Below are 10,882 nucleotides of genomic sequence, written 5' to 3' on the forward strand. Positions count from 1 at the left end.
GGGCAAGGACCTAATGTCACTTTCCTCCTTTTCACCATCTAGAAAAGACAGGATTGGTTTATAATCCCTATGATTCTTGCAAGCACCAACTCACTCTGGATCTCACCCAGAGTGGGTGATGGCCAGTCTATGAACTTGGATGGAAAAATTTTTTTTTATCTTTATTCCTTAATGTTCATTTATCTCTTACTGAAGTTTAGATTCTCCTTCCATTATGAATACAAGTAGCATACCATCGCAGTATCAGAAGTACCTGTGACTTTGTTATCAAAAATATCACAAATATTCTTATACTACAGTTGTTGCAGACATCTCCAAATATCATTATGCTCATCAACACTCCAAACTGGTTATCAAACCCACCGCTAGGTCTTACTTAATGTATTAACAAAGAAACATATATAATTGTTTTTTAATATATTTATGTTTCCTTTGTAATGCTATCTATTCTATTTTATGCATTTGGAAACATTCTGAAAAGGGGTCTGTTCACGTTATCTATTGCTGTGTAGCAAATCACCACAAAACTTAGTGGCTTAAGACAATTGTTTTATTATTCTCTCATGGTTTTGGGGGAAGACTGGGTTCTGCTAGGCAATTCTTGCTTGAGGTTTCTCATCAAATCGCAGCTAGACAGTCGCTGGGGTTGGAATCTTCCAAAGGCTCATTTACTTACATGTCTAGCTCCTGGGTTAGAAGACCTCAATAGCTGGGGGCTGAAACAGCTGGGGCTCACCCAGCATCCTCTCTCTACATGAACTTTCCGTGCGGTCTAACATGGCAGCTTCAAGGTAGACTTCTCCGCTGGTGGTTCAGGGTTCTAGATGAAGGGCACAAACAGAGAGAAAGTCACAAGGAAGCTATATCCCCTTTTATAACAGCCTTGGAAGTCACATAACATCACTTTCGCTGAACTCTATTAGTTGGCCCAGTACATAGACTCCATCTCTCGGTTGGGGATTAACAAGCTTCTGGAAAAACCTGTGAAACCCAAAATGTTGTTGCAGCCACTTTTGTAAAATACAACTACAGGATCCATAAGTTTCATCAGCAGGTCAAATGGGTCTATGGCACAAAAAAAGTTAAGAACCCCCTTCTGTACCCCCATCACACACAACATTCACCGTAAAATGCTTATCACTTCTTCCAGATCCTGCCTGCTGATCACATCCAGCCTGTTCTCTAGTTCATTTGTTCATCTTGTGTTTTGATCTTGTTCTTGAAACTTTCCCTTCCAATGACCCCACCTCTAAAACACACGTACGCACGCATGCACGCACTTATGCGCGCGCACACACACACACACACACACACACACACTCTCTGGATTTTATTTTCCTGACATAGACACTCCATAAGAACCAAAGTGAGCCTGGTTGCAACTTATCAGTGAATCCCATTTTCTACCTGTCTATGTTAGCCTTACCTGGACCTCCCCGCTGAGAACACTGTTAACAAACCTCTGCCTTTGGGTCTTAGGCTGTGGGGAGTCTCATCTGCAGCCCTCAGTGCACCCTAACGTCCTTGTCTTGCAGCCTTGTGTACATCTGCCATCTGGTGTAAAGGAGTGGTAACTGCACTCTGTGGTCAAGCCTGATGGTTGTTCTGGAGAGCTCTTCCCAGGGTGCTCAGCTCAGTATCTCTTAAGGTTGCAGAGTCCTGCACGAAGTTAGGCAGAGGCAATAGCCTTGAGTTATCAGAACATATAATGAATGTAAACGAATCAAACAAGTGAATGAATCAAATACTGTAACAGTGCCTGCCAAGGAGGTTTGAAGTCTGAAGTCAGGACGAAGTATAAAATGTAGGAGGAAAAATGGAAAATGTAGGAAAGATGATCCCTGTAGGAAAGATGATCCTTGGGGATTAGTGAATTCAGCTGATGCTGAGTCAATTGTGTAGTTCTGAGTCTAGTGACGCCTTTCTCCATCCTCTTCGACATCAGTTCTGGCATCTCTACCCCATTTACTGAAGGCCATCATCACGTTCATGCTCCAGCAGCATACTGGCACCATCCTGGTGTTTCCTTGCCAGAACACTTACTCCTGAGTCATGGGAGAATGCTCGAGGGTAATTTAACTCTTCCCTTTCCAGATTTATATTCTACTCTTCCACCCGCATTCCAACACTCTCAAAATCCAGTCCTGCTCCCCAGGTTGTGAACAGTACGTAGTAGCCAGGTCTTGAAATTATTCTGCTGAATACCTATTTCTCCTATTGCTGTTAGCTGCTGTTGAGTCAGTCCCTGACTCATGGTACCCCACATACAATGGAACAAAACACAGTCCTGTGCCACCCCCACAATCAGCTGTGGATCAGGCCATTGTGACCTGTAGGGTCTCATTAGCTGGATCCTGGAAGTAGATCATCAGGCCTTTCTTCCTAGGCCATCCTAGTCTGGAAACTCAACTGCAACCTGTTCAGTAACATAGCAACATGCAAGCCTCCCCTGACAGATGAGTAGTGGCTGCGCATGAGGTGTATTGGTCAGGAATCAAACCCAGGTCTCCTACGTGGAAGCTGAGAATTCTACCACTGAATCACCAGTGCCCCCTATTTCTACTCATAAACTCATTTGCCATCGAGTTGATTCCAACTCACAGCGACCCTATAGGACAGAGTAGATTTGCCCGATAGGGTTTCCAAGGAGCACATGGTGGATTTGAACTGCCAACCTTTTACTTAGCTGCCAAACTCTTAACTACCGCACCACCTCAGTTTCTACCTATAAACCCCCAAAACCAAACCCAGTGACGTCAAGTGGATTCCAACTCGTAGCAACCCCATAGATTTACCCCCGTAAACCTCTATGGAAGCAGACTGCCACATCTTTCTCCCACGGAGCCACTGGTGGTTTCAAACTGCTGATCTTTTGGTTAGCAGTTGATCACTTTAACCACTGTGCCACCAAGGCTCCTCATTTCTACTACAGCCAGTATTAAACTTCCGCTCTTGGGCTATGTTCAGATCTGGCCCTAGTTATTGGTTTAGAAGTAGTAAACTGAGGGAAGGAGCATGGGGCAAATCTTGAGAATAATCATCATCTTGCAACACAGCCGCCTCAGGTGAGGTCTCTGCATGGTCTCCAGGCAAGGGGAAGCTGCTCTCCTCTAGCAAGGAGGACAGTTTCTTCTCCCAGCCAGGAGGCTCAGAGGAATATGAGAGAAGCGGGGAGGTTTCAAGGTTCTCAGACAAATCCACATGCATGTCTTCATCCTAGAGCCCTGACTTTGGCATAGGAGACTAGTGGAGGGTGTATGTTCATTGTTTTTGCAGCCCTGCCACTTTATATTTAAGCCTGGGACCCTGGCTTTCAGCACAGGGGGTCCTATAGCTACAGAAGACAAGAATCTGTATGTTGCCATGGAGGTCTTCTAGCTTTTATAACTTCCCTTAAAGTAAGAGTTGGCTGGCCTAGTCTGTACTTTTTTCCCCTTAAATACTCCAAGGCAAATATCCAGCCTACTCCATAATCTTCATAACTGCCCATTGCCCCATACCACCCAAGTGCTGAGCTTCTGAACAACTTAATGCTTCCCCTTTCACTTGTAGGTCATCCCAGCCCACCACACTGAGCGTCTTGGTCATTGCGATGCTACAGCACACGAGGGGTGACCTCCACCCCACTTATCACCAGTCATCTCATAATGAGTAAGACAGTTCCAGATTCCCATCCAGAGAGGCTGCTTTCTAGGGCCAGTTCTGGTACCTAATGTCTTAGTTTGGATTCTCCCTTACGCAGAGCTTGAGACAAGGACTTGGTTTCAGGTTGCTTAAAAAACCAAAAACCTAACCCAGTGCCGTCGAGTCAATTCCGACTCATAGCGACCCTATGGGACAGAGTAGAACTGCCCCATAGAGTTTCCAAGGAGCACCTGGCTTAGCTGTGAGGTAATTCCAGGAAGCAGGAGTGAAGGAAAGGGGAGAGTGAGTTAAGAAAGAAAGAAAAGATAATGTAAGAGTGCAGTGTGAAGGTTCCTGCTATCTTAATTCCTTTGATACCTCCTGAGAAGTGTGCAAAATGCCTTCTGCTGACGTATGCAAAATGTCATCTGAAGGTTGGGGGTTGGAGCGTTTATTTACATCTTCCCCAACTAGTTGAGGACTGGCCCCTTGGTCATTAGCTCCCCTCACTTCCAAGCTGCAGTTGGCAGGGACACCCTTGAATACTAACTAAATTAATATTCAACAGTAACAGTAAAAGCTCATGAATTTTGAGCTCTGTTGACACAAGAACTTTTCTTAACCCAGAAAGACTCTCATAATCATAGGCTAATTGTTTTCGTTACTTAAGATTAACTCGTGGCAACACTACCTGTTGACTACTTAGATTCAACAAAATAGACCATTTTCAAGCTCATTTTTAGTTCTTTTCATAAGACAAGAAAGCCCCAAGAAAACAGACAGCAAAAACCTACGGTGAATTTTTAGAGAGATTAAATATAGACACCAACCTAAGATTTCAATAGTTCTATTTTTATTATATTTTAATCTTATTGTATAAAATGTTAATTATATTGGCACTGAACATGAATTCCAGAAGATTGCTCCTGTAAGAATTTCATGGTTATAAAATGCTACAGTAAAAAACCCTACGTGAGCATGAATAATTATGATAGGTATTCCCTTTCACATTAAACACACACAAAATTATATTTGGGGGGGAAGGGTCAGAACTAGATTTTTTTCAATTTTTTATAATTTATTTTTAGTTGTTGTTGAGACTATACAGAGCAAAATATACACCAATTCAACAGTTTCTATCCATACAATTCAGTGACACTGATTACATTCTTGGAGTTGTACAACCATTCTCACCCTCCTTTTCTGAGTTGTTCCCCCCGCATTAACATAAACTCACTGCCCTCTCAGGTTTCTATCTAATCTTCTAAGCTGTCGTTCTCAATTTGATCCCATATAGATAGTTCCTAAAAGAGCAAAACGCTCAAGGCAACACTCTTTACCAATTAAGCTAAACAATTACTTGGTTTTAAGAAGACTTCAGGGGATATTTTTGGTTTCAGGTTTAAAGATTATCTCACGGCAATAGTTTTGGGGGTTCATCCAGCCTCCATGGCTTCAGAAAGTCTGGATTCCACACACACAATTACACTTAATAACGCATTCAGAAGGATTTGACTGCTAGCAAACAATCATAAGAAGTACTTGATACATGAACAACACGAAAAAGTAGAAGAATCCGTTTACATGCATGACCATGAGATTCTCTTGGCCAAAAATCAAAGTTGTTATATGCCTGACACTGGGAAGAGACAAGAGATAGCAAGTATTGAATGAGTCAGGTCATTGGGAAAACAGGAATAAATCAGATATGGGTAGCAAACAGATCTGTTGCTATGGGTACGGGGCAAGGTTTCCCCTGAAGTCATTTCATACTCATTCCCAGTGACCTAGGGATCGCTACTCACCCAGCTCTTCTTTGAGGGAGAAATCATGGCTTTAAGCTTTTGAGGTCCCACCCTTGGCTGTGACTTCTAGAGGGGTTCTGTCCCTTAACTTCTATAACCCTCCTCTCAGCAAGACTCTGGAAAAACATTTTTTTCAATACAGCATGTCAGTGGATTAATAACAAGACGACTTAAAGCACTGTTGATGGCAGGTTTGAGAAATTCATCCCAGGTTGGTAAAAGCCTGCTATTTGTTCCAGGTTAGGAGATGGGTCTTCCTTAGAGATCCCAAGAGGCAGCAAAGTGTAAAGCAAAGAGTGTGGATTTGGGTGTCAAGCACATTTGGATTTGAATCCCGGCTCACTGGATGACCTTGGGGAAATTATTTATACTCTCTGAACTTCTATTATTTACTAAGTGAGGAGGTTTATAATGGCCGTATTTCAGGGGCAGGTTATAAATAATTTATTAGGGCTCTGTTTTGGATTGAATTGTATCCCCCCGAAAATATGTGTTGTAAATCCTAACCCCTATACTTGTGGATGTAATTTCATTTCGGAATAGGGTTTTCTTTCTTATGTTAACGGAGCCATATCAGTGTAGGGTATGTTTTCAGCCAATCATCTCTGACATAAAAAAGAGACGATTTGGCACAAAAGCGAGGAAAAGCAAATGGAGAAAGATTGATGCCACATGAAGATCACCAAGGAAGTGAAGAAAAGCTGGAAGTGACAAGGATTTTCCCCCAGAGGGAACAGAGAGAACGTCCCGAGAGCTGGGGACTGGAATTTGGACTTCTAACCCCCTGAACTGTGAGAAAATAAATTTGTTTGTTAAAGCCATTCACTTGTGGTATTTCTGCTACAGCCCAAAAACACCCGGTGCACTAAGAAACTAAGACAAGTGCTTATATGTAGTATCTGCTTAATAAATGTGGAGTATTGTGGGGGATACAAGTGTGGGCTCTAGAGTTCCTGGGTTGAGATTCGGTCCTGACATTTACTAGTTGTGTTGTCTTGGGCAAATGATTAATTTCTGAAAGAAATTGGAGTAGTGACAATTCCTTCATCTTTGGTTTGTTATGAGGAGTGAAAGCATTATCGTTCTAAGTACACTGCTCTCATTTTATTCATCAAACACACCAAACTTATTCCTCTCTCAGGAACTTGTCCTTGCTTTTCCGCTGCTGGTAATGTTCTTTCAGATCTTTTCAAGACTCTGATTTGTTTGTAAAGTATTTAGAACAGTGCCTGGCACACAGTAAGTGTTCCATGAAATTGAGCTATTGCAATAGCAGTTAGTATTATTCCTTAATTCCTTAACCCTACAGACCCCTAAATATTCTGAGGTATTACTTTTCTGGAACCAAGTCCTCCATCCTCCCAAAATCTTCAACCTCTTCCAAGCTTAGCTGAACTCCTGCAGCATATACTGGTTCACTAAGAAATATATTCCTCTGGGACATCCCCGTGCCCATTCTTTTTTCATGTACTTAGGATGTGTGCAAATAAAACACAACACCCACACTCTCTTCTTTGCCATTAATCTTACTTTATGCTCAGCAGCGCACAGAGGAAAAACACTGAACTTGGGACTTTGAAGATCCTGGTGTCGGGCTCTGCTCAGCCACTTGCTTGGTGACCCCTAAATCCATCACACAAAGTTTCATTGTCCCCTTTTCTTGTCTTTGAGTATTAAGTGATATAAACAATGTAATTAAAAAAAACAAACAATATAATTTGTATATATGTAAATCATATCTGGTCACTCACCTGTTCAATAGCTCTCCTTTGACCTCAGAATAAAATCTAAAAACTCCTTATCTCCCCCTTTGCTTGAGGGACCTGGCCCACTGCTTCCCTTCCCCTCCCTTTGCTCCAAGTGCACCAGCCTCTTTCTGTCCATCCAACAGTCAAGCTTATTCATATCTCAGGAACTTTGTCCTTGCTTTCTCCCCTGCCTGTATGTCCTTCCTTCAGATCTTTTCAAGATTGTTTTCACCATTTTGTTTGGGTCACTCAGGTCCCTGGTCAAATACCCAGTTGCCTTCTAGTCACACCATCTTGTTTTCGTGTCCTCATTGCACTTGCCATCCTCGGAGATCATTTTGCTTACTTCTCTGTTCACCAAATTTCTGAGGGCGGGGACTATGTCTATTTGGTTGACTGCTTTATCCACAGTGCCTACCCAATGTCTGGCTTATGCGAAATGTTCAATAATTATCTGCAGTTAAATGACTGTGATCAAATTGCAGTGAGAGGAAAACAAGTCTAGCAGTCACAGAGAGCTTGTCTTTTAGAGATGTGTTGAAGGAGGCATGTTGTTGTTTTTGGTGCGGACTAGAGTTGACTCATAACCATGTCATGTGACAGAGTAGAACTGTCCCAGATGGTTTTCTTGGCTGTAATCTTTAGGGAAGCAGATCACCAGGTCTTTCTCCCACAGAGCTGTTGGGTGGGTTCAAACCGCCAGCCTTTGGGTAGCAGCCAAGTGTTTAACTGTTGCACCACCAGGGCTCCTTGAAGGAAGCATAACTTTACACAAAAGCAGGTGAGTTGCCCAGAGTGGGGATGTCTTTTTGTGAACAGAAGTACTATGAGCACCACAACAAGGGAGGGAGTTATTCACAGCGTTCTTAAAAAGGCAACACTCATACTCAAGAAGGAAGTCAGACCCAGCGGAGGCCACGCGAAAGACGTCAAGTATGGGGTCAAAGAGGAAAGAGCAAAAGGGCATCACAAACTGGATTTGAAATTGCAACAGTGGCCTACCAGGGGGATGGGCTGTGGGAATGGTCCACCCCAGGGGGAAGGTTTGTAACTGCTAGTGCTTGGTGATAACACAATGCAAATTGACTTTTCCAGGGCTTTCTTATTGTTTTTAAATTCTCTACCGACAAGCCACTCCCTTACCGCCTGCACCTGGAGGGAACTGCTCCCACTGCCTGGCCCTCTTTCATCTACTACTGAATTGGAAACAAAGTAGTCTCCGGTGTGTTCTTACTAAACGACTCGCGCTCACGTGGTCCTCACCCGATTCTTGATGAGGCGGGAAATCAGCGTCTGCGCTGACCTGGTGATGTAAGCATCATTACAGGAGCTGTCCACCAATCCTGATGGACCACGACCCTGGACACGCCCTGAAGAAGAACCCACCCCTAGGCTGTTTCCTCCTCACATATAAACTCTTGTGCCTCTCAGTCAGGGAGCCATCATGGCGACGCATGGTCCTTTGCTGGGCTAACCAAATAAAGATTTTCTTCTTTTGCTTTTGCCCCACTTGTGCCTCAGTGTCGCACTGAGCAAGTCTGGAGGTCCGTAACACTTGACGTGTCCATGAAGACCCTAGGAATTAGATCCAGCCACTGTTGGTGGAGCACTGGTGAGACTGCAGTGTGGTCCTTATTACTCCAGAAAAGCAACAAAGTATGTGGAACCCAATCAATGGAATGCCTTTGAAAAGTAGTAAGTCCTTCTTAGACTATGCTACACAATTTTTTAAAAATATTGTTCAGATACTGTTCTGCTGCTATTCATAAGGTTTTCACTGGCTAGTGCTTTTCAGAAGTAGACTGCTGGGTCCTTCTTCCTAGAAAACAAAAATCCTCACAACTGGACTAATGAGCAACATCATGATAAACAGAGAAAAGATCGAAGTTGTCAAGGATTTCATTTTACTTGGCTCCACAATCAACACCCATGGAAGCAGCAGTCAAGAAATCAAAAGACGCATTTGCATTGGGCAAATCTGCTGCAAAGGACCTCTTCAAGGTGTTGAAGAGCAAAGATGTCACCCTGAAGTCTAAGGTGTGCCTGACCCAAGCCATGGTATTTTCAGTCACATCATATGCATGTGAAAGCTGGACAATGAATAACCAAGACTGAAGAATAGTTGACACCTTTTAATTGTGGTGTTGGTGAAGAGTATTGAATATACCATGGACCACCAAAAGAACAAACAAACCTGTCTTAGAGGAAGTGCGGCCAGAATGCTCCTTAGAGCCAAGGATGGTGAGACTGCGTCTTACATACTTTGGACATGTTGTCAGGAGGGATCAGTCCCTGGAGAAGGACATCATGCTTGGCAGATTATAGGGTCGGTGGAAAAGATGAAGACCCTCAACAAGGTGGATTGACACAGTGGCTGCAACAATGAGCTCAAGCATAACAATTGTAAGGATGGCGCAGGACGGGGCAGTGTTTCGTTCTGTTGTGCGTAGGGTCGCTATGAGTCAGAACTGACTCGACGGCACCTAACAACAACAACAATTGTTCAGATAATGCTGTATAATGATGGTGCTTGCTTTTGCCCCAGAGTCACCTACAAATATGACTCATTTTCAGGAACTGGGTACTGGTGTCACAGATGAAAAGATTTGAAACAATAATAGGATCTGCTTTCAGTGTATTCCTCAGTCCTCCTTCCTTGGTAGGTTAATTGATTCATCTGTGAGTAAAGTTCTGGGCCACTGACAACCTGGCTTTGGGTCCTCCTCTTACAGAATCTGTGCCCAGAAAGTTTGAACCATTATCAATTTGACTCGGAGGTTTCTGGTTGCTGGTTCCTCCATCAGTGCTCCTAGCCCCAGGGCCTTTGCACTTGCCCTTCCTTCCTTTTGTTGGGAATAGACTCTTCCTAGATTTTCACATCTACTACTTCTAGTCATCCAGGGCTTGACTCAAAGTTAATCTCCCCAGAGAGGTCCTCAGACTGGAAAGAAAATTCCCTGGAGGCAGGATCCTTGTCTTATTCAAACCCGTTTCCTTCTGCTCCTAGAACAATGCCTATCTCATATGAGGTGGTCGATATATATCAATTTATTCATTGAATGATGTATAAGTTTGGTAGTCTGTTTGGATTCACGTTTCTGTTTCATCAAGAAATCTGGTATCTCTATATTTATCTGTTTAGCTCAAGGTAAGAGCACTGACTTTGTAGTCAACCAGACCTGGGTTTTAATCGTGGCTTTGCATTTCTAGCTATATAATCTTGGGCAAATTATTTAACACCTCTGTACCCCCATTTGTAATTTTACGGATAATAACACCTTCATAGGCTGACTTAAGAGTTAAATAAGATATTATATGTAAAAGTTTAGCACAAAGCTTGGTAAATGATAAGAACTCAACTGATGTAACCCTTTAGTATTATAGATGAATGTTGCTATCATGATTCTGCTGTCATCATTTATGAACTTTGCTCTAGGAACAGTGTGATTTAGTAAATTCACCAGCTGATGACTCTGCTTGATCAAGTGCACAGTCCATACTCTCTCTCCTGTTCACCCCCACATGTTTGTTGAGTGGCCACCATATGAGTGAAGCTTACAGAATGAGTGGAATTTTGAAAACCTAGAAATGGACAGGTGAGGGCGTTTTGCATGAAAGGAACTATGTGAAGAAAGACAGAGTTAGAAAATTCTAGGAACAGCAAATGTTTCCACCTAGCTTGACCGTGAGTTATATTCACCCAGT

Source organism: Loxodonta africana, chromosome 9 (genome assembly GCF_030014295.1).
Source record: "Loxodonta africana isolate mLoxAfr1 chromosome 9, mLoxAfr1.hap2, whole genome shotgun sequence".
Classification (NCBI taxonomy): Eukaryota; Metazoa; Chordata; class Mammalia; order Proboscidea; family Elephantidae; genus Loxodonta; species Loxodonta africana.